The sequence below is a fragment of the Trachurus japonicus genome, chromosome 6 (assembly GCF_045865225.1).
Source record: "Trachurus japonicus isolate A0001 chromosome 6, Traja_1.0".
NCBI classification, from domain to species: Eukaryota; Metazoa; Chordata; class Actinopteri; order Carangiformes; family Carangidae; genus Trachurus; species Trachurus japonicus.
In genome coordinates this window covers 16,790,767-16,814,264 of record NC_140912.1, presented here as the reverse complement: position 1 = coordinate 16,814,264, position 23,498 = coordinate 16,790,767, and positions in this window count along the sequence as shown.

Sequence of the window (23,498 nt, the reverse complement as noted above, 5' to 3'; positions counted from 1 at the left end):
TAACAGAAAATAAACAAGAGCCGTTGTTCTGAAAAGCTGTCTGTCCATAGATGTCCTGGTAAGCCAGTAGAGTTTTACAGCATTTTTTGTAAAAACAAAAAACAAACTGCATTTTAAAGGATATCGTCAGACTATCATTATCAGATAATTGAAAAAAATAATCGAGATATTTGTTTTTGCCCATATCGCCCACCCGTACAGTATATCGTTTTCTTAACTTTTTTTCGATTGACATCAACCACGCCTCCAATAAAGTACATAGTTGCGCAAGTAATTCACATTTATCATTACAATACATGTATCTGCAAAATATGGACTGGGAACAATATATTTTTTTTTCCCCTGTCTTACAACATATTCTGCTTGTAGCAGCTTAAGCATCATCAACGGTTTTCCAGGTCATAATTTGCCACTAAAAGCTGAAAGGTCAGGATAAGTTCTTTACTGTGCTTAAATATGTAAAAAAAAAAAAAAATTAACTTGAAGCATAAATCAATTTTCTTACCAACACCAGACTATCCTCAACTTTAACCTGACCTTTGTGTCTTTGTTGACTGACCTAACTATACCATTTCAGTCACAGCTACCATCTAACCTCACAATATTCCTCCATCCAAAAAATGTAATTGACCATAAACTGAGTGATTTCTTTTCCCTCAAAACATATTAGTAGTAGATAAATCAAATTCCTAGAAGACAGCATTGTTCATGTAGATCATGTCTTATATCAGTCACTTCAGAGTGACCTTTTGCTGGTTAAGCATTTCTCTATGCGCTGTCAAGGCCGGATCAAACAACCTAAATCACTAAGAGCTGTTTCATGAGCCAGTAATCAGTGTCAGTCAAAAAAGCAAAAGCCATATAACACTTAAACACAAGTCTGAACACCCAGGGGTTCATAGGCCCCTGCTGATGCGCAGCAGTAGCCCACTTTGTCAGTAAACCAGCTTTGAGTCCCACTCTAATTTGTCTACACAAAACACACACTTGGGTTAAACACAAATAGGTTAAATAAATTGTCTCATAACAACCCAGAGAAACTCTTAAATGGAAGCTCTGTGCCTTGTTTTGTGCGTTCATGACAAAGAAAAGTCAAGTTTGCACTTGCAGTCTAAGCTTCAGTCAACACACCATTTGGCGACAGAAGGCAACTTTGTGAAGGTTAAGCAACTTTCCGAGCAGGCATATCTAGCACTGTAATAGATGGATTTTCTGTGCATATTCTGCATAAATTGTGTGTCAGTAAGTGTGTTCCTGCGCCTGATCAGATGATATGCATAGTGATCTGACAGCACTGATAAATTCTCCTCTTCCTGGCAGCCAGCTGTAATCAACAGGAGCTGACTGGCAGATGAGAAAACACAGCAAGCGTCCTGCATGGTGACAATGTGGCTCCATCGGCCCACACAGCTTTTGTTCTAACCACACCAGCCGAACGACTGGAGAACTTAAGAACTAGCTGTATTGTTAATTTTGCTTTCTTTGTTGGGTTGTTTGTAAGTTTCTTTGTTGCTATTCTCTCAAAACTCTGCTTTTGTGATAAAAAAGAGTGATTTAAATTTCAAATTAGGGCTGGTTGATTAGTAAATTTAAAAAAAAATCATATTGATCGATATTGATCATTATCGATCATTTTCTTTTAAGTATTTGTGGGGCATTAAAGGACAATTCCAGGCGAATTCAACTCAGGGGTGTATTTTCATATAATTTTAGGTCTAAAAGAATGAATCTGAAGATTTTCAGTTTAATTGCTCCTGTTTTGCGGTAGCTGCGTCTGTCCGTGCATCGCCACGGCAGCAATGAATGGGAGTGGATGTAAGTTCCGCTGTTTAGGCTGTTTCCAGCCCTCAAAGCCGCAATTTTTTTTCCACAGACAGCGTCAGATGGCTACTCAAACATGCACCGAGAAGTTTATTTACTTCAAGCAAGCCGACATGTTTGTAAAAGTCGATCTAATTCAAAGTCTCCCGGAGTCTCGCGCGAGCCCGAAGTTGCAGTGCTGGTGTATTCAGGCGCAGTAGGAGCTACCGCTTGTGTCATAAACACAGGAATATCAACTCTTTACTTGCTTGAAGTGTACATTTTTTTCCACAGACAGCGTCAGATGGCTACTCAAACATGCGCCGAGAAGTTTTTTTTACTTGAATCAAGTAAAGAGTTGATATTCCTGTGTTTATGACACAAACGGTAGCTTTTCCTACTGCGCCTGAATACACCGAGCACGGCAACTGGGTCTCGCGCGAGACTCCGGGAGACTTTGAATTAGATGGACTTTTACAAACATGTCGGCTTGCTTGAAGTAAATAAACTTCTCGGTGCATGTTTGAGTAGCCATCTGACGCTGTCTGTGGAAAAAAATTGCGGCTTTGAGGGCTGGAAACAGCCTAAACAGCGGAACTTACATCCACTCCCATTCATTGCTGCCGTGGCGATGCGCGGACAGACGCAACTACCGCAAAACAGGAGCGATTAAACTGAAAATCTTCAGATTCATTCTTTTAGACCTAAAATGATATGAAAATACACCCCTGAGTTGAATTCGCCTGGAATTGTCCTTTAATGACCTACTTTTAATAAATACCTACTTAATGACCTACTTTTAATAAGGACCACAAGAAAAAAAAATTGAATTCAACCTCAACGCTTTATTTGACCACCTTTCTTACATTCGGCTGAGGAGAAAACTTTCCTTGTATCCTACAACCTTTATCCAATGAGGAGAGAGAACAGCATGAAGGGGCGGTCCTCTCTGTGTGTGCAGCCAAGGGCTGCGCGTGAATGTGGTGACGTAGGGACGAGGGCGGGGACTGCTAACTCCATCGGCTGACAGAAAGGTGGCCAAAACGACCGGATCGCTTACTTCTGCTTTAACATTTCCTTTTTAATGTAATTGAAGTTCAATAACGCACCAGCTTTTAATTTGGTGAATCGAACTCTTGTGTGTTTCGGTGGTGCTATCTCTATAACAAAGACACTGTTCTTCTCCATGTGCTCTACCATTCTCCTTGTGTCAAGACTGTCATGCATTTTACATCCACCCCTCTTTTATAAACAAAGGGCTTCAGATCCCTCTTAATTTTGATATAAAGCTTCTGTGGGTGTATCAGGTTCTGTCCAGTAAAGCTTAAATACTATTCCTGCTGACTGTGATAAACATTATGGGAGGAATGTGGACTCACTGTTAACACACAGTCACACACTCTTGTTTACTGTATATGTGCTTGTGTGTGTTTGGTATGGGGTAAAAAGAAACAAAGAGAAGGAGAGATGTGTGATTGGAAACAATACCATCTATCAGGCTAAGAGTATTTGTCATTGTGAAAAAAGGAGGAGAAGAGGAGAAGAAATAGCAGTGCCTTGTCAGGGAAAATGTGCTTTTCAGTAACAATGGCATTCTTAGTACACAATCTATCTCTCTGGACCCTGTGGGGAATGTGTTTGTCTCTTCCTCCAACTGGCAGGGGACAAAATCAATCATGACTTATTGCTGGACTTGCCTTTACAGTGTCTCTCACGTACATGTCCTCAGTCTACCTCAGCCATCAGAAAGGACAAACACACACCGTATCGCTGTGCCAAAAAAGAGCAGTGACTGATATTTGGCAGACCATCGATCAGTCTAGAAGAGCATTTTGAACGGTATTGTTTGTCTTTTGAATGCACCACTCGTTTGAATGACTTCCCTTTGTTCTAAAATCGTATGAGCCATTGACAAGAAAAAGCACAGTATGTCACTCCTAATTTGTGCCATCCACTAGATCTCTCTTTCTCATCCACTAATTTATCCCTGTTCCCTCTGATACCTCTCTTCGGCCCAATACCATTCTCCAACTAATGTCCTAATGAAGGTGAAATAATGCATGAGGCTGGTAGAGGGGGATCCTCACCATGTCTCATTATACAGTATTAAGAGACAAGAAGCACAAAGGGAGATTTTTCTCCATGTATCACTCTCATTTTACCGATGTCCTTGTAATTGACAGGAGATTTTCACATGGGCCAATTACTATTCCCTTGAATATTACACAGCTTTTGGATCAGACCATTGTACCATGTACCATTAGAAATACAGTACAGACAATGGCATTTATGTCGTATACCTGAATAAATTCTGCATAGACAATTATGTAGGCTACTTTCACATAAAAATAAATTGTACATTGGCTCATCTGTTGCATGTGAAACATTAGCAACATAAAATAAATTCTGAACATTCCTACATAATATTAAGACGATTATATGAGAAAAATATATCCTAGTAGGCTACTTAAGATAATCCCTCTTGATCTGAGAAAGCTAACGCTAAAATTACTAGGACTGGAAATTTAAAATATAGGCTGACTGAGCTCAACTTAAAACATCCCTGAGGAAGGTGACAGTAAAATAAGTTGGCGTCCCTTAGAACAATCAAATTAAGATAGGCTGCCCTTTCCTGAAACAACATCATCCCTGTCTGAATGTGTTTTGAATATAGGCTCCTCATAGTAGGGGTGGAACGGTTTACAAAATCCACGGTTCGGTTCGGTTCACAGTTTTGTGGTCATGGTTTTCGGTTCAGTGCGATATACTTTGATTGTTGGGAAAATCAAATATATCTTCAGGTTAAAACTGAAAGAATGAGGCAGTCTTACATTTGATACATCATTGTGATAGTCTATTAAAAGTAGGTGAGATTCTGGCACTATAGAAGAAAGGAGACATTGATAGTTCCAACATGCTTTTAATTTATTCGGCAAAGAAAGTTATCTTTAAAGGGGACCTATTATGCTCCTTTTTGCACAAACTAAAATAGTTCCTGGGTGTCTTATAGACATGTCTGTGATGTGCTTCGGTCAAAATACCCCAAAGATCAAACATCACAGCACTCTCAAAAACAGGGCTCTGCAAAACGGTCTGTTTCAGTGGCCCCTCCCTTTAAATGCAAATGAACCACTCCCTCAGCATTGTGTTACCATGACGATGTCTACTACTAGTACCTACTGATTTGGCCAAAATGCAGTATGCAAACAAAAGCTAAATCTGCAGTAGGCAAATTGCCAGATCTCCAGTCTGCATCTGACCAGTCTACATTGTGTAATGAAATGCACCCATGACCTAGTCTCACCCTAACCAAAGATGGTATAGAGTAGTCTTTGCCATGTAGGCTACTGTAACCATGTAACATGTAATATAAAAATGCAAAAATAAATATATAAAATAAATTAAAAATATATGCAGACTGGTCAGTTCATAATAAAACAGTTATTTATTGATGTAAATGTGGTGATTTGTGCACATAGACTACAGAGCTCCGCAGCACTGCTCCTCTCCTCCTCCTTCTCACAGCTTCACTTTTCATTCAAACTAATTCAACTGCCACAAGATTTCATCAATGAGACCAACATTCTGCTAAATAGACTAACCACACAGCGGTAAACGTCTAAAAAACCTGCGGGTATGTTTATTAGCGATGGTTTTCTCTACCGCGATGAGCACGGACGCCTGCCCGGCCAAGGAGGCCTGCAGACGGGCTCTGCCTGTGTGAGGAGCCGCTGCAGCTCCAGAGCTCCGGTGCTCCGGCGGTCCGGCGAACAACGTCGCCCCGGCGGTACGTCGCTCCTCACACAGGTACAGCTTCACTTACATGAAACGTCGGCGTAAACTTCTAAATAAAACTTAGTAAAGTGACGCTACAGCGCTAAAACATGCAGGGAAGAAGCAGGAAGTAGTCCGCTCCGCTCTCCGCTGTGACACCAGCCACAACAGAGCAGCACGGGGGGAGGCGGGGCCGGCTGGAGCAGAGACCTCGGCATGGCCATGTAGGGGAGTCCGGCACGCATCGACGTAGACGCGAGCTCATGTGAAAAAAAACTCAGCGCAACCGAGTGTAACAGGTGTGCAGAGAAATCCCAATTATCTAGCAGGGTTTACCTCCAAATGCATTAACCTCAGGATATGACACTTCCACGGCCTCTAGAACCATTATCCAACATTTTAAACATATATAAAAGTCTGAAAAGCTGGAAAAGCATAATAGGTCCCCTTTAACAAATGTTAAGAACAATTAGTTATTCACTGAAGTATATAACCAATTGTGTTTCTTAAGAAAAAATATCTGATGAAATATAAAAGTAAAAATGTCTCTTAAAGCTCTGACCCTTGAATTAGTGCATACAAAATAACTTAACTTTAGCCTACTACTTTTACAACCACATTATTTACCAACAACATAAAGTGAAGCATACGTAGGCTCTATAGGCTCCAGAGGTATAGGTGTCCTGCCGTGGTCTCATTTGGGCCTAACTGTTATTATTATGGTGTTTAACAGCGTTTAACCACCTCTCCTCTCTGTCAGTCATCCCCACCTCCTCCTCCTGCTGCACAGGTCACGCTGGAGCGCTAATAAATGCTAAACGCTAAATCATTAATTGATCGCGATCTCACACACACACACACACACACACACACACACGGTCCCATACAACAGACCTATAGATACAATGCTGCTGGCGCATCTTCTAGCTCAGACTCTTTTCACTCGCCATGCTCACAAACATTTCCACAACTGACTGGCCGATACACAGCTTTGCTTCTTCTTCTTGTTTACTGGCGGCTGAGAATACACGCTCAGATGAGATGGATGCACCCGGTATGCACAAATGTCCTAGTGCCAGGTCAGCCAGCCTCAGAAACCAGAGTCAAGGAGTGATGGGGAATCCTTCAGAAACATGCCTACTTGTTTTTCTGTCATTGTTGGTGCTGGTGGTATAGTTTTCACCCAGGAGTAAAGTCATAGCAGAACAGCATCTGTGATGTGTAGCCCCCTGCTGGAACATCAGTGCCCCCCTCATCTCTAGTCGTAGCTCCATCTGTTGATGTGGAGCTCACATGTTCTGCTGTGGTATGAGCTGAAATCCTCCTTGCTGGGACGAGGGTTGAACATTGTTGCTATCATTGGTGTTGTTGTTTATGTCATCAGACTCAACCTGTTTTAATTAAATATTTATTGTAAAGATCAATAAGCTAGCATAAAGTTTCATTTAAGAGTTTGACATAACAAGGGTACAACAGCATAAAACACAGTTAAGGCCTTTGCAGTCTGTTTTTTTTCGGCTGAAATGACTTTAGTGCGTAATAAAGGTATAGTTTGTTCTCTGTAACGGTGAGGCTCAGAGTATTGAAAGTGCTCCGCTGATTCCACAAGTTGACTCAGCATGTTGAGCAGTAGCGGAAATCATCAGTCAGTAAGTTACTCAGCCAGTCAGTCAGTGACTTAATTATAGGCCTTGTTGTTGCAGTCCAGCCAGAAATGGTATAACCTCCGTTTGAAATGATCAACACAATAACTTTTTGAAGCCAATCAATATGAAATTGAATGGCTTAATAGTTAATATGATGGTTCTCTGCTTGGTTGTCAAGAGTTTGCAATTGGCCAATGATCAAAGTACACCAAAGCTTGATTCTGTATGAGAGCTCAGTGGAAATTTAAAGAGGAACTATGTAAGTCTGGTTGCTTCTCGCTGTTTTGCTAACCTTCGTCCTGGCCGTGTGCATTTGTTTACAATGAAGCAGACGAGAAATCAATCAATAGAGTGGTAGATAACGTTATATATATAATCTTACAACGTGTATATTTGTATAGTTTAATCTGTCATAAACAAGAGATTATGGGTTATGGGGCGCATTTGTGTGGTGGTGCGCAGAGACGAGAGCTGGGACACTGGGTCGGCGGCCCCGATCCTGCAAAGTTGTTTTTCAGCCACGAGACGCGATAAGTGACATGCATGTAGGCACGTAGCACATACACGAAGAGCCTCTATTCTACTTCGGACAGAGTTAAACCATTTATTAAACCGTCACAATTTATCCTAAGCTGTTTAGTTGAGGTAAAAAATGTAGCATAGTTAACTCATTGAGTGCCAGACCTTTTATAAAATGGTCAGTGCCAGGTGCCAGCGTTTTGGGGCATTTTGAGTAATATGTCAAGACCCAGAGAGTATTTTGTACTATGACTCTGAAAACACCAAACAGCTCAAAGGAAAGAGGAGACTCTCTATTTAACTAGGGAAAAAAACATTTGTTTGTACCTTGTTCCATTCTTGATTTATCTTAAGTTGAATAGAGCCTGGTTGCACCAAAAAGACCACTTTTTTTCTAGAAAGCTGAGAAAAATGCATTTTTGTGAAAGAGAGTCTCTCAAGAAAAACAGTGATTTATCCGTTTTAATTTTGGCTTCAAAAATATGTAAGACATCTGAAAATTTAATTTCACATGTCCCCCCCCCCCCCCAAAAAAAAAAGACTAAACAAAAAACAAAACAACAACAACAACAACTAAAATACAACAAGTACAAGCAGTTGCTGCCTCTCCTACGCCCCCCTCCCCCTCCACTCCCTCCCCTCTCCCCCCCTCCTTCTCCTCCTGCTGCTTCCCCTCGTCTCTGAAGTAGGGAGGGAGACGTCGTGGCGTCTTCAGCCTCTCTGCTGGACGCGGCCGCGGCAGCGACTCACCGCGCTGATCTCTCGGTTCGTCGTCACGTCGGTTAGACAGCAACTGGTGAAACTGACTCCGCGTTCCGCTTTCTGGTGCTGATCATCTAGATGAGTTTACCTTTCCTGCCTCCTCCGATCACTTCATGCTGGAGCTATGCTAATAGCATCCATGGCTAAGCTTTCCTCCAGCTCCACGTTACACTTGTTCCAGGCTCTGCCCGTCGTTTTTCTCTAGAAATAGAAACTTTTCGCGACTTTTTTATCTCTGTACGGATCGCACTCGTCTTCTCCTTCCTCTTCACTTCTTGCTCTGATCTACAGTCTTCTTCGTTCTACACATCCCAGAAGCCCCAAAATTACTCACAGTGTGCGTGAGAGCGTCCCCATTTACCAGCCGCAGAAAAGTGCATTTGACGTCTATGGACGTCAGTGGCACTCAAGCGTTGGATTTTGATTGACGTCCATAGACGTCAATGGCACTCAATGAGTTAAGATACAAATCCTACATAGTTCCTCTTTAAAGAATTTTTCAGATTTTGGTGGTGTGCCCGAGCCCTTAGAGAACTGAGAAGGTCCACCATGGAGAAGGTGAATGTGAATTAATGCTGAATGTACTCAGAGGTAGAAAAGCTGATGAAAAGGTTATGAGGATGAAAGAAAGTTGAAAAGAAAATTAAGATGAAGTGAAATTAAATGAGTGAAGGAGGAGGGGAGGGGTGGAGACAACAAGAGGCAGGTTGTACTCTTTTGATGTGCTGCAGAAAGTGTGTAAAGTGACAGAAGAGAAGAGAAATGTGAGAGAGGAAAAAAAGAGGAGGGGAGAAAGAGGGCAAGAGGGATACAGAGAGTAGGGGAGATCCTGCATTCTGAAAGTAATGAGAGGTGACAGTATGAATTACATTACTGCTAATTAATCCACGCTTGACCACATGCTCTAATGAGAATATGGACACACACTCTTGACCACACTTGAGACACAAGCACATACAGTACACAAATTCACACATAGTACATAAAGCATGTGAATATGTGATTATTACACACACACACACACACACACACACACACAGAGTTGTACAGTGTATAATTAAAAACCGTTTATTTTCACATCAGTAACCATTTTTAAAAACAGGTTAAAAACGTTTGGTTAAGTTGCGTGTGTGTGCGCATTTTTGTGTTTAAGAGTGTGTGTATAGAAATATAAGTGTGATTGAGATGGTTTTGATAACTATTTCTGCGCTTTTGTATTGTGAGTATTTGTTCTAATTGTAATTATCTGTTGTAAAGCACATTCAGTTGCCTTGTGTATGAATTGCGCTTTATAAATAAAGTTTGATTTGATTTTACGCATTGTAAGGCTAAAAAAAAGGGATTTTGAGAGACACTGAGAGACTTCCCTCTGAATTGTGCTTTAAATCAATTAGAATTACCGACTTGTGGTTGTCTGCCTCTGTCCTTCAGACTAATGTTTAGTAGCTACAGTACACCCCAGTATCATAAAATATTAACCATTTACTGTATATGAAATGTTGTGATAATTGCTGTGAAGTCTTGAGTAATGGGTAAAGACTATTTTCTGGGGTCATAGTGACCTTGACTGTTGACAACAAAGTCACAGAATGCTAGTGAACATTTGTGCAGAATTTAGAGATCCAGTGTGTAATATTTGGCAAGGTCTATTGGCAAAATCTGAATATACTACCCATGAATATATTTGTATAAGTGTATAATCGCTATATGAGAAGTGAATGAATGCAAACTGATGGACAACCCCAAAACAAAAAAAGTAAATAGTTGAGACATCATCCTCAATTTATGAATTATATGGTTAAGTCACTGGAAATAGGAAAACAGTGAATCTTAGGGAAAACAGCAGTTATTGTTAAAAAAAAAAAAAAAAAAACTGTTTTGGTTACTGTCATATGGATGTACAAGCTGTGTACATCTTCCGCACATGCCATGGACCACCCACACCTCCTCCTTGTTCCTTTGCATTTGAGAAATTACAGTTATTATTTGTATGACCACAATAGGTGCCAATAAACACTGCTGGTTGCTTTTCACATATACTGTGGAATTAAATCATTTTCGTTTTAGTCCAGCAAAATGGTACTATTATGCCATCCAATCGATTCACTTTTTGCTCTCTCTTGTTTAATTAGTCTGTTGAAGTAAAGAGAGTGCCTCTGAAGGTTTTAAAAAAAATGTTTTCTACCTTGTTTGTTTACACCAGCACTGCGAACAAATGTCAAGATGGGGTCATTGTGTTGCACAACCTCATCAACTTAAGGTTATACAATAAAAATGTCACTCCCTCTCACTGTGCGATGAATAGCTTGCAAACTTGGATCCAATTTGGGCTTTTATTTAAGGCCAGTGGGTTCCATGGCTCTTAATTGAATAATAGACTGTCTAGCCTAAAAGGCCATGACCACAGAAAATGCACACTGTCTGTGGCATTTATTCTGGCATTTGGTCTGTCCAGAGAGCATGCGGAGAACATGTCCCCAAACACATAGCCATAATACTCTCTAAATGCTTTTCTTTCTGACGTCTCCCCCTCTCTGTTTGCCTACTCATTTTCATAAGAGGCATCTAGTGTCTGTTTACTTTGTCTTCAGTCATCAGAAAGCAGACACAAACATGGTGCTCACTGCTCCACCCACACACATCACCACCTCCCGACTCAAACTGCAGTTGACTGTGAGTGACATTCAAGCCTGCTGCTCCGGAGGGAAACTCATTATAGAATGCTAAACACTGCCGTCTAAAGGGCCATGCAGTGTTAATGAGTGTTGGCTGAGCATAGGACATGTGTGTCCTGTCTTACTATAGCGCCAACATATAATTCTAACCCCAACTGCAGGCTATCCCCCCCACACACACACACACACACACACAGACAAACAACACACCCCTCAAGACTACTTTTTCCAGTCACCATTTTTCATTTTTTTCTGTGAGTGAAAATTACTCCATCACTGTGTTGTGTTAATTCATTGAGACAAGACTTATTTCTCTATCTCTTTCTACAAGACTAATTTTCTCCTTTTTTTTCTTATTTGCTGCCTTTCAGGCAATATGGACACAATAATTACAAAGTCTACTAGAGGCAGATATTCAGTCATTTGCCCTCATTTGTTTATGAAAGTTGAAAATTTAATAGTTTTGTCAAAAATGAGATAATTCTATTTGGAAATATGAAAGTACACTTTTATGCAAAGTTCTACTGGCAGGAAAAAAATGCATTCATGAGATACTTTGATTTATCTAACAAATAGCATAATTGGAAGAACTTACTTCACTAGTGGTAACTACTTTTCCCGATTACAAAAAAACAATATTTATATATACATTTTGTATAGTGTCTATACTATGTGATAGATATGCAGTTTTCATGGCTGTGTCTCTGCCACCCCCACAAACACAAACCCAAATACACACACAGATATAGACAGACACACACACACACACACACACACTCCATCCTTTTCGGCTAAACTTTCCACCCCCTGATTTCTTTGTCATCCTCCCGTGTATAATGTGTAACCTGTATTTACAGTGCCAACTATGAAAACCCTTATCATGTCACTGTTACATGGGGGCTGTCAGCAAAGATAGCTGCTCGTCATGTCACCCTGCTCTTTAGTCACTACGCTGCAGTGTGTTGTGAGGGATGCCACCCTGATGGGATGAGGATTCACACAACTGCTTAAACATAAGCAGTTGTGTATATATATATATATATATATATATATATATATATATATATATATATATATAATAAATATAATAAATATATATATATATATATATATATATATATATATGCCCTCCCAGTCCCCATATACATAAACATTTGAATGCTCTTAGACGTACAGTATATAATCAAGACTATTTTTAGACTGACTACACTAAATATCCTCCCCGTCCTCTCTCTCTCTCTCCGTCCTGCTTCTCTCTCATTTTCTTCACTGTTTTTCTACTTTCTCTGCTCATTTTAGGACGCACTAGCATTTCTTTTCCTTCTTTATTTTTATTTGACCCTTTCCTGTACGTCTCTCTTCTGTGATAAGTATTCAGCCTCTCTGCCTCACAGCACAGATACACATGTGCTTCCCTCTGTGTTTCTTGCCCAACCCCTCTCTCTCCTCAATGTCTCCCATTGGGAAGTGAGTGTGGAGCTATAACTGGTGGCTGGATTGAAATGTGGAAGAGCTGTAAAGGGAGATCTCTCCCCCACTGTGGATTCATAAAGTCATGTTGGTAGCATTCAGGAAATTGATTTTTTTTTCAGTTCAGAAGGTGATAATGATGGGTGTTCTTTGGTTGAGCAGATTGACATGTTGAAATGAAATGAAATGAATGAAAATGAGGCTCTGTTGGTGGTTAGGGGATCTGTGTGATAATGTATAGGCTCCACACAGGCAAAATCACACACGCACACAAAGACACTTTCAATTTCTTACTTACACAAGCACTCCTCTCTGCCACTGTCTCTGTCTTTCGGTGTCTGTCCCGGTCTGTCTGCGCATGACAGAGTTTTATGTGTGCCTCTAAATCACTGCAATACTCACACTTTAGCCCAAGGCTACAAGAAGCGGAGAGAGGGGGTAGGGAAAATGGCCCAAGATGAGAGGATGGTATAGGAGGAAGAAACAGACAGCAGCAAAGGACCTTCTACCAAACAGCTTACACATTTTTTTTTTTACATTCATTACCAGAGGCAGGAGGGCCACCACTCATCTTGAACTCAAAAGGAATCTAATGCATATAGGAAAAAGATGATCAAGAGATATTTCAAGACATATTTCTGTAATGACCAAGGAACCTGCACTTATGTAGCTTGACACCTGCATACGTAAGATGGATCCTGCCACTCTGCCATAACTCTCATAGCCTGACTAAACAGTGCTGTTTTCCTCTACTTAAACACCTTACATTAGATGTAGGTCCTGCAACTTGATAACAAGAATGTCTTACTGTTACCAATTATTAACTGGAAGTGATAATAGGTTTTATATCTGACCAACAGCAGGTCTTTTCACAGCAGACATTTTGACTCATCATAGTGGGAAAAGTGAAAGTGTTACTAATAACATTAACGGTGGCTCTGTTCTTTTGAACTGCCCCAGTAAGCCATGACCATGTGACACTGATCCAGCATGAACAACACCAGCACCCTGAAAATGAAGCAGCCAAGTGTGTCACCTCTTGTTAAGTGTATTATCTACACCTATGTTTTTCAACTGTGACATGTCAAAAAGACGTACACTCCTAGTATAGAAGATTTAAAGCGGTACTGCACCCAGAGTTAGGACATGTATGAATCATTGTGTTTTTCAGGGTTGTTATTCCATTATTTGTTTGAATGGGAAATATTCATTGCAGAGAAAAACAAAGGATTTTGAGTGGAGCACCAAAAGAGGAGCATTTACTGACAGTGAATTAATGGGCTTTTTTTTTTAATGGCAGTGGCGACTGGGGTGAATTAACATACTGTTAAACTACATCAATTGTAATTGAAGTCATAGTGATGATGTTAAATTTGTACCATCAATATAATGATTCACTTTTGTATCTGCGGCAGGGGTGAGAACGCAATATGTTGAAAATGCCCTTTTCTGTTGCAAACTGAGTGACAGGAAAATCAGACGGGGCTCTGTAGCTCCTTTGGCTATTTGGCTGTTGTTTTATCTTTATTTTAAAAGCGACAGCCAAAGGTTCAACCTAAGCATAAATCTATTAGAGGGTTAATTTTCATTCTCACTGGGGATGAAAATAAATTGCTAGCAGCATTAATAGTGATCCAATTGCTTCCTGGTAATTGTTTTATTATTATTATTTTGTATTTATTCCGGTGACTTGTATCACTGGAATCAGTGCAAAGTGAGATGTGGTCCTGTTTTAGCTGTAAGCCAGCCCACAGTGTTTGCTATGCTCCTTGACGTGGGCATGGTTAAAATAGCCTGAGAAAGAAACCATTTTAAGGAGGCCTGTGCACCAAGTTTTTTTCAGTCACTGACATTAACAGGAACTCTTCCTACACTTGATGGAAGCGGCCCCGAGGGCTATCATGTTCTTGTGTTTCCAATTGAATAAAAAAACAACAACACATAAATGTGTGTGTTTGTGTTTATCTATGTGGCAATGGAAGTAGACATTACTTCATTCATTGTCCTTTTTGGATTGATTTATTTCTAGTAGTTCCCATCAGACTTACTCTCGAATTTGGTTAGTGTATGTAGTTTAGCTGTTAGTCTAAAAGTGTTAGGTTTTATCAGAGGCATTTCATAAGGGCAGTGATTTTTCTTTTGTGTGCGTCAGTGTTTGTGATGTATTTTCACTCCATAATTGATGTGGGCCACAAACTATCAACCCTCTGTCACAGTACTTCACCGTAATAAAGGGCGATTCATCAGTAGTAATTTTCCATACTCATTTTCTCATTGACCTTGAGGAGAAGTAAAGACGCAGCTCTGTCAGTGAAGGACAAACAACAGACTACAAGATGAGTTAACAGAGGAGCAAGAGGATGATGTTAACAGCTGTTTGTTTTGCTGCAGAACTGAATGATGAATTAATCATTTAGCCAGCAAACAGTGGAGTACCTCATTATTATTGTAACCTCTGAACATGAAGGTACATGGGCACACGGCAAACTAATCTCATCTGTATCTATCATTAAAAATACACACAAGTTTGATGAAATTGGTGATGTATAATCTGTCTCCAAAGTTGAACAATATGAAGCTTAATGGAGTCATAAGTGATTTAGTGTGATTAATATTAATTGTTATTGTTGCTGCTTTTTCCCCCTCTCTCTGTCTCTGTGAAGTTGGAAACATTAACTACAGTAGAAAACCTTTGTGCTAAGCTACTTAATGGCTTCCTAAGGTACTTATCCATAGCAATCTCATTTTTTCTTGTGTCATCTTCTCTTCTTTTTAAAATGTATCATCCTCCTCGAGAAGCCAGACACAGTTTATCGTGGGTTTTTGGTCTCTAAAAATTGTCAGAATTTGCTTGATGTTGGAACACAAAGTCACAGCAGTCATCTGAAATTGGATTGTTTGCGCACTCTTCCTTATTCTTTTGGGAACCATTGAAACACAATGAAAGCCATTTGCCCTGTATTGACTCCCAGGTTCAGCTCAATAGCTCTGGATGATGACAATGCACACTGAATGTTCCTCTATTGCTCTTTAGGGTCCCCAGGGAAGAGGCTTTGTGTCTGACATAACAACATATTAGGCTTTTTCTAAGGTATTGATTTGCAAACACTGTTTACTTTTACTCGTACCACAGCACTTCAAGTAAACCAAGAAATACTCACTGGAAAGCACCACATAAGGAAAATAATGACAGCATTTTTATTTCATGAAAACTTTATCTGGGCTGCCTTAGATGGTACCGTATATGAGATCTATAGTAGGTCACACAATTTTTGACAGGCCATTCACCAAAACATTATCAAACTATCAAACTATCTTTTAACGGTCTTTCTATAGCTTAAACCTTGGTGAACTAGGATTACATAACATTTTTTGTCCACAAACGAATATTAAAGGCATTTTGCGGCCACTAAGAGATATTTGACAGGCCTTCATGGTTTGTTGCTCTGAAGTGACAAAAGCAGAAATAACCCAAAATAATCACTTAGAAGATCTCTCTTCTCTTTAGTTACTCCGTCTCCTCTTTTCTCCTCACTCATTCCTTAAAATATACACAATACTCTAAATCAACTCAAAGACAACAACATAAATAGTCATGAAATGCAAAACTTTGTTTGTACTATACCCACTCATGGTTTGGTAGTAAACCCCCCTCAGGTCATTAAAAATGGAGAGCTCTTCTGTTCTTCCGCAGTTATGTATGAAATATTAAGATAAGAGGGATGTTTCACTGGCCTTCCACAAGTCAGTGTTTGTGTATATTTATTACAGCTGTGAATCTCTGCTAAGACTGTTTTGATATAAATCTCACAACGTAATCAGCAAGCCAATACATAAAATATACTGTATGTTAAAATAAGGCAACAATTCAATATGCTTGCGGCGTTTATTTCATTTTATCTGGCCAGCAATAAGTCACAATGCACTGCTTTTTAAAAAAATGGTATATGGAACTCCTGCTTTCTCTCTTGCTGCTGATAGGTCGGTTATACATCAAGCACTCTGAAAAACTCTGATAATTAACATCAGGTAGCTAATTGATACTCGGAGAATATCATGAGATAGATTACAGGTGGCTTATCTGCCCATTGCTTATTTGCATGTGACTTATGACCAGTCTCCCATGAAATGCAATAGTTTAATTTTTCTCTTGGACTTGACAAAATAAATTAACTTCATGATGTTGTTGTCCTGTCACAGTAGTAGAATAAGTAAATTGTCTATGCTAGTCTACTCCTGTTTGTGGTAGGCTGTTGATTAAGTTGACTAAATAGGTTCCCACTGATTAAGACTGATCGCAAATCACAGGGCACAAGTGTTATGTTTAAGTTCATGATATAACAGAAATAAAATGGACAATAATTTGTGTCATAAGTGCAGCAATCAGGGCTTAAGATGACTTTAGATGCTGAGTCATTCTAACATTGTTGTTTTGAGTCTGTGTGTGTTCCAGTGGAGTTTTCCTGCACATCTTTAACCACTGCCACAGACAGTCAGTTGGAGGAGACAGTGAAGTTGACAAACACAAACAAAAACATGTTGAGTCAGGAGAATAATGCACTTTGAGCGACTGCAGCCACATCATACAAAGCTGTGTTTTATACCCAAGCCTGTCTCCAAAGGGAGCAAGATGAAGAGATCAGAGTGAGAGAGTCTAGTATTCATTTAGTGTGAAATTTCCAAAATCCATCCCAGAGGTTGACCACAATGCATAAAATATGGTCCATATTGTGGTAATGTCCTTGGTGTGGGGATGAAATGAAACTGTTTCTCCAAAGTGAAAGTGAAATATACAGGAGAGAGAGACTTTCAGGCCTCCATGCATCTCCATTTGTTCCTTTGAAATATGCAGTATGTTTTTTTTTTTACACCGAGTGTCTGCATAACAGGCCGTCATTGTTTGCACTTGTGTCTTGCTTTTGACACTTTGCCCCGCTGCCTATGTACGGTGACTGAGCTTGTATATCTTGAATGAAGTGAGCTTAGCACAGCTGTCCTTGTCATGCATCATTCCTCTGGTCACATCCTCCCTACTTTATCCATCTGCTCAAGGCCTATGCTGTGTGTGTGTGTGTGTGTGTATGTGAGTGTGCAAGTGTGTGTGTGTGAGTGTGTATGCATATGTAAAAGCTTGCAATTGTAATCCTCACCCTGCTACATCAGACCAGGTTTTCTCTGTCACATCAGCAATACCCAGAGGAAAAAGCTGAAGCTGTATGTGTGTGTGTGTGTGTGTGTGCGCGCGTGTGTGTGTTCATGTTTTATTGGTGGTTGTGTCTAAGTTTGCAAACTGATGGACTGTATTTTAAAGAGAGTGACAGTATGAACATTCAGATACTCAGTTAAAAGCTGAGTAAACTCAATAGAGGGACACAGCGTTGCACCTAATGCACCTAATGCACTCTGAGATTTTACATAATATTTCATTTTAGCACCAGTCGAACCTCTACCAGACAGGTGGAAAATGCTTGGAAATTGGGACGAGCGGGGATGAAAAGAATGTTGTTGAAAGAGTTAAAGTGGTTGAAGCAAGAGAGACTGTTATGGCTTCTCTGCAATATTAAAAATCACTGAATGTGCACTAAAGAAAGGGGAAGTGTACTGCAGGTTAAATGCCTGAGTCTGGGTTTTCGTGTGCTTTCAAGAGCGGATCTCATAAAGGTTTGAAACATTAATTGTGTGGAGAGACTAGGATAATAAAAGCAATAATAACTGTGACCATGTGCAAAGAAAGAAATATCTCATAGAATTGTGTGCATCTCAAGTAATTATAGTCTATTAAAGGTGTGAAAGACAGAATAATTGAAGAGCCTCTCGCTTAGGCCCATATTTAGCAGGGATGGAAACAATTACCACATGTAGCAAAAATGGCACAAGCAGTTGAAAATCTGTGCCAAATGTATCAACAATATGTGTCATAAAATTGGGTTGCATTTGAAGAAGGCATTACACTGCAATATAAACAGCAACAGGAACAGCAATGGTTTTTTCCCATGTTTAAATATTTGTTTTCAGACCTCCTGATTTACTGTCTACATTCTGACATAACAAATGAATATACTCGGTCTCGCTTACAGAAAGTGTAAAAGATGGGAGTCATTATAATATGAAATATAATGAAATTTAATGACACCATGAATCTGACAGCTGAGCAAGTATTAAGATGTATTCTTTCCTTGAAATTTTAGATATTGTGCAGTGAGGGTGTTATAGAAGTTGTAATGTATTCTCCTCTTAATCTTCATTTCCTATCTCCATCCCTGTCTGTTGTCCTCAGTCACTGTCACTGGTTTGTTCAATTTACAGTGGTAGCAGTACAGCAAGTAGTAGTCAAAGGCCCAGGTTTTGTCTCAGTAATAATGTTAGTGAGCAAATTCAAGCAGAGGGTGATTTAACTCATGCCTTTGTTGTACAATCCTTAAGATGGATGTAAAACAACACAAGTGCTTTCATTGATTTTCAATTTTTTAGGCAATTCCAGGCCTATTAGTAGTAGGTAAGTAAGTTTTCAGGTTCAGTGACCCCTCAATTGACCTGTATATGTAATAATTCAGTGCTATACAAGTCTAAGCACTTTTTTTTTGGTGCAATCGAAAGCCATTTTCACATAGGACGCAGTGTTTTCCATGCGCCTCGCGTGGTACAACACAACAGCGCACCAGGACCCTGGCGCAAATCATGTGTGTGTTGCTGGGTGACCGAAACGGCATCAGGAAGTGTTTCTCTCCCCCTATGCCTGTGTAATGAATATCAATGCCCTATGTATCGGCAGGGAGGGGAGGGAGTGGGGTCACTAAACCCTCGGGGCTCAATTGGGAGAGTTTCAACTCGTCCCTGTTTCCGGTTTTGCGATGATCGGTTTCTACCAGGAAACTGAGGGAGACCATCCTATTGGACGTACAGAGTTGTCATCACACAGCGCTGCGCTCGAGTTGAGCCTGGCTCAACCTACGTGCAACGCACACTTTATGTTTTGCTCCCACCACCAATAGTGTGTTCTTTGCCCACCTTGAAAAGATTGAGTGAAAGAGTCATTATTACAATTTATTTGCAGACTGGTTTAGCTGGAAATGAAGTGCAGTGACAGAGTGGCTGTAGTTTCCCCCTTTAACTATATCAGTGTTGTTTACAACTCATGCAAAATGAAGTCAAGTCTGGTTCACTCTGTATATGGAATGTCTCAGTGGACTTTACAGACCCACATCAGCAGTAGTTTCTGATCCTGCACATGCAAAGAAAAAAAGAAAGCAGACACGAGCAGAGATCCTTTCTCCTGGGGTCTGACTGGAGGTGAAAACAATTAGCTTACACAAATAAAAAGATTATTTATACAGTTTATCACACACGTCAGTGGTGATCAGAATTCACTGTGGGAATTATGTGGAATATGTTATGGTACTGTATGTAATTAAGGGCTCTCTACTTTATGTTGCATTTGTTCTTATTTTTACATTCTTTAATGGAGTATTACTTCATGATAGTTGCTGTTCGACTAGAGTGCCTACAAGTTTACAGAGAAATGGATTCCATACTCTGTGGAAAAGATAGTGAATATTACATTGACAGAAAGAAAGACGGACAGCGTGTGAATCATACAAAGCAGTTGTGGAGTAGACAGTTTTCATTCTGTGCCTCTCATCCTTCTCCTGGCACCTCCTCTCCTCTCCTTCCCTTCCTCCTTCTTTTTCCCTGCCTGCTCTCTCTAGGCAATATCCTGACGTCACAACACCACGGACAGACACACAAGCACACACATCTGGACCTTTTGCAATTTTATATGCCTGCGCGCACCCACACACGCACATACATATTACCACACAGGCTCTCAATCTCTATATCTCTCTCTCTCACACACGCACACACAATCAATCCCACACACGTGCACACAAACACACACTCACACTCACAAACAATTTCACTTGTTCCCACTGTTCCCTGTGGCCTGTGATGGAACTGACACACTGTCTCATTTGATCAGTGTGAAACCATTGTCTGACATCTTTAGTGGAGATGGGGGCTCCAGGGTGGGAGGTTGAGGGATGCAATATATGAGCAGGAGTAGAGGAACGAGAGGGACGGAGGGGAGATGAGGGATGGTATTGACCAAAAGTGACCTCAAAGTCTTGGAGATTTCTCAACGACGGCAGGAAGCTGAGAAAATGACTGAAGGGAGGGACAGTGAGTAATAAAATCCAATCTAAGCCGATGTATTTTTTCCCTCAAAGGCATTTGATGGTCACATGTGCAGCTGTGATATATACGCACAGTCACACACACAAACACACTTTTGTTTCCCCAAGCTTCATTGGTTTGATAGTTTTTTTTTTCCCTCCACTGGCCTGCAGCTGGGAGGTCACAAAAGATGAGACATGGCTTCCAGCTGTTCCAAACTCCAGTCACACATACACACCTCCTAAGGCGTGGAACTGTTTGTGTCTACAGTATGTGTCTGTGTTCATGTGTGTGCAACGTGTGGGTGTGTGAAACCGAGCATTTGTGTGGGACACTATGCCCAATGTTCTGGAAAGCATGTCAAGAACACTTGGCTGTGATGTGTTACCATGTTGACCAGAGCCCAGCTGTGGTGGGGATTTAACTGGTTGTCATCATGTTAATTAGTGTTGTCATGATAATTTGAGTCTCCATGGCTGCGGCCACAGATTACATAACAAGCCCGCAGTCTTCAGGACACATCTGGAACCCCTGATTGGCTTACAATTAGAATAAATAGATGTAACACTGTCATCAGAATTGAATTGCCAAATATGAATAATATATCTACTGGTCTTTTGAAACATGAGGTGAAATTAGCATGCCATAGCACACGTGTGCATGTGCAGTCCAGGTGCACACGTGAGTATGAACCATAGGTGCTGTCAGCTGGTTAAGCAGGAAGGGGCTCTGAACATTTATCAGTGATGGTTTAGCGAACACATTTCAGCGCTTTGTTCCAACAGCTTAAGTGGGTTTGTGATTATGAAGAGGGTTTTAACATTTTTTAAAGTTAGCTCTGTGTGTGGCTGCTCGATTAATCAAAATTTCATCGCCATCGTGATGTCAACATGCATGTTGAACCCATCGCAAAAGGTTGCCTGACATGCATGAGTCGGTTTTAGGCGCATCTCATACCTGTAACCTGAGCTACACTGCTTGATGTAATGTAACAACAACAACAACAATGGCTCCTGAAATGCGTCCACGTGGCACCGATCGGCATATTATTTGCACTGGCACGACTTATAATGTTTGGAGTTTGTTTACAGCGCACAGCCTTTTCACTCTTCTTCTCTGTTTTTGGTGTATTTGTGTGGAAGCGTTATAGCGCCACTACAGGCCTGGTATATGTACTACAGCATGTCCTTTTCAGAAAGACACAGGAACTAAATGGTTAATATGAACACCTGAATATTTGCTTATTTATCGCAAGTCATATTGTCATCAAAATATGGAATTGTGTCATTGCACATTGGACATTAATGCATTTTAGAAATAGAGACATAAAATTAAAGGCGGTTTTGAACATATCCTGTAGTCTGTTAAGAAGGGAAAATTTGCATGAGACCAAAACCACAAACTTCCCTGACCTTCACTTAAGTGTTGTTGTTGCTTTAATTGTGCCACAGGCAGGTCTCTTGGACGCAAATCCTGGCATATGGTGTGACAGTTGAGCACTTTGTACACCTGCCATCCACTACAACAGGCTCCTGTGTCTCTGCTGCAGTCTGCATATTGGAAGTAAACCACCGACAATGTCATAATCTAGCCATCGTTTTATTCCCACCAATATAATCGTAAAAAACAGTCTAGTGGTATATGAATGTAATTTCTGGGAGACAGGTTTGAAGATACTGTCTCCAATATTACCCACAGATCTTGAAAATATTCGTCTGTCCACTTAACTTCTGCTGCAGACATTGTAGCTGTCGTGCAAGGTCTTGGGGGCTGCAGGTGAGATTAGCTGTCATGCTACAGTGGGCAGGTAAATAACTCCAGGACATCATGTCACACATTCTGGACAGAAGAGAAGAAAAGGGAGATTTCTTTAATTCCTCCACCAAGGGGTCGATGGTCCATTCACCCGTGTAATGAGGTCTGTTAGCCAAATGAGCAGCCCCTTCAAGTGTAAGTGTGTGTGTGTGTGTGTGTGTGTGTGTATGTGTGTGTGTGTGTGTGTAAAAGTGTGAGGGAGATACAGAGGAAAGAGCTCTCACAAGTGCAGTTAAGCAATGGTAATTTCACGTTGTGCATGTGCACAGGCTCTGCGCTTCTTTCTCTTCCGTAACACGGAGCCTGTACAGGTGTTCTTCACAATCACTCATGGCAAGCAATCAGCCTTACATATGTCACACCCGTGAATATACAGTAAATGTTTAACCTGTTAAATCTGACTAAACATCTGCAGCTTTTCTCCAGAATAGATGGAGACATCATTAGTCACAGCGCTCCGCTGGATGCATGCGCTCGTGGAGCTGTTAGTTCTAATCAGGTAGATGCAGTCAGACATGCTTCAAATGAACGGGGCCATTCAGTTTTCCAAGAATTTGCATATGAAAACAACTAGCTCTCATGCTGCATGGGCACCGTTGTGTGGATCTGTTTTACATAGCAGCCAATTGTAGTTTCCTGCTGCAGGCTGGATCTGGTGTTTTGTTAAATGTTCCACAGTGTAGATCTGCAGACACTGTGTGGACTTTAAGAGCCCTCTGCTGATGATAGTGCTCTCTGAAAATAATCCCTGATAGTATTTTAAGGGCATGTTGAAATTGGTTTTAATTAAAGTGTTAACCAACATTCAGAACTGACAGCGAACTGCAACATTATGTACATGTCACAATTCGTTTTCCATTTTCAA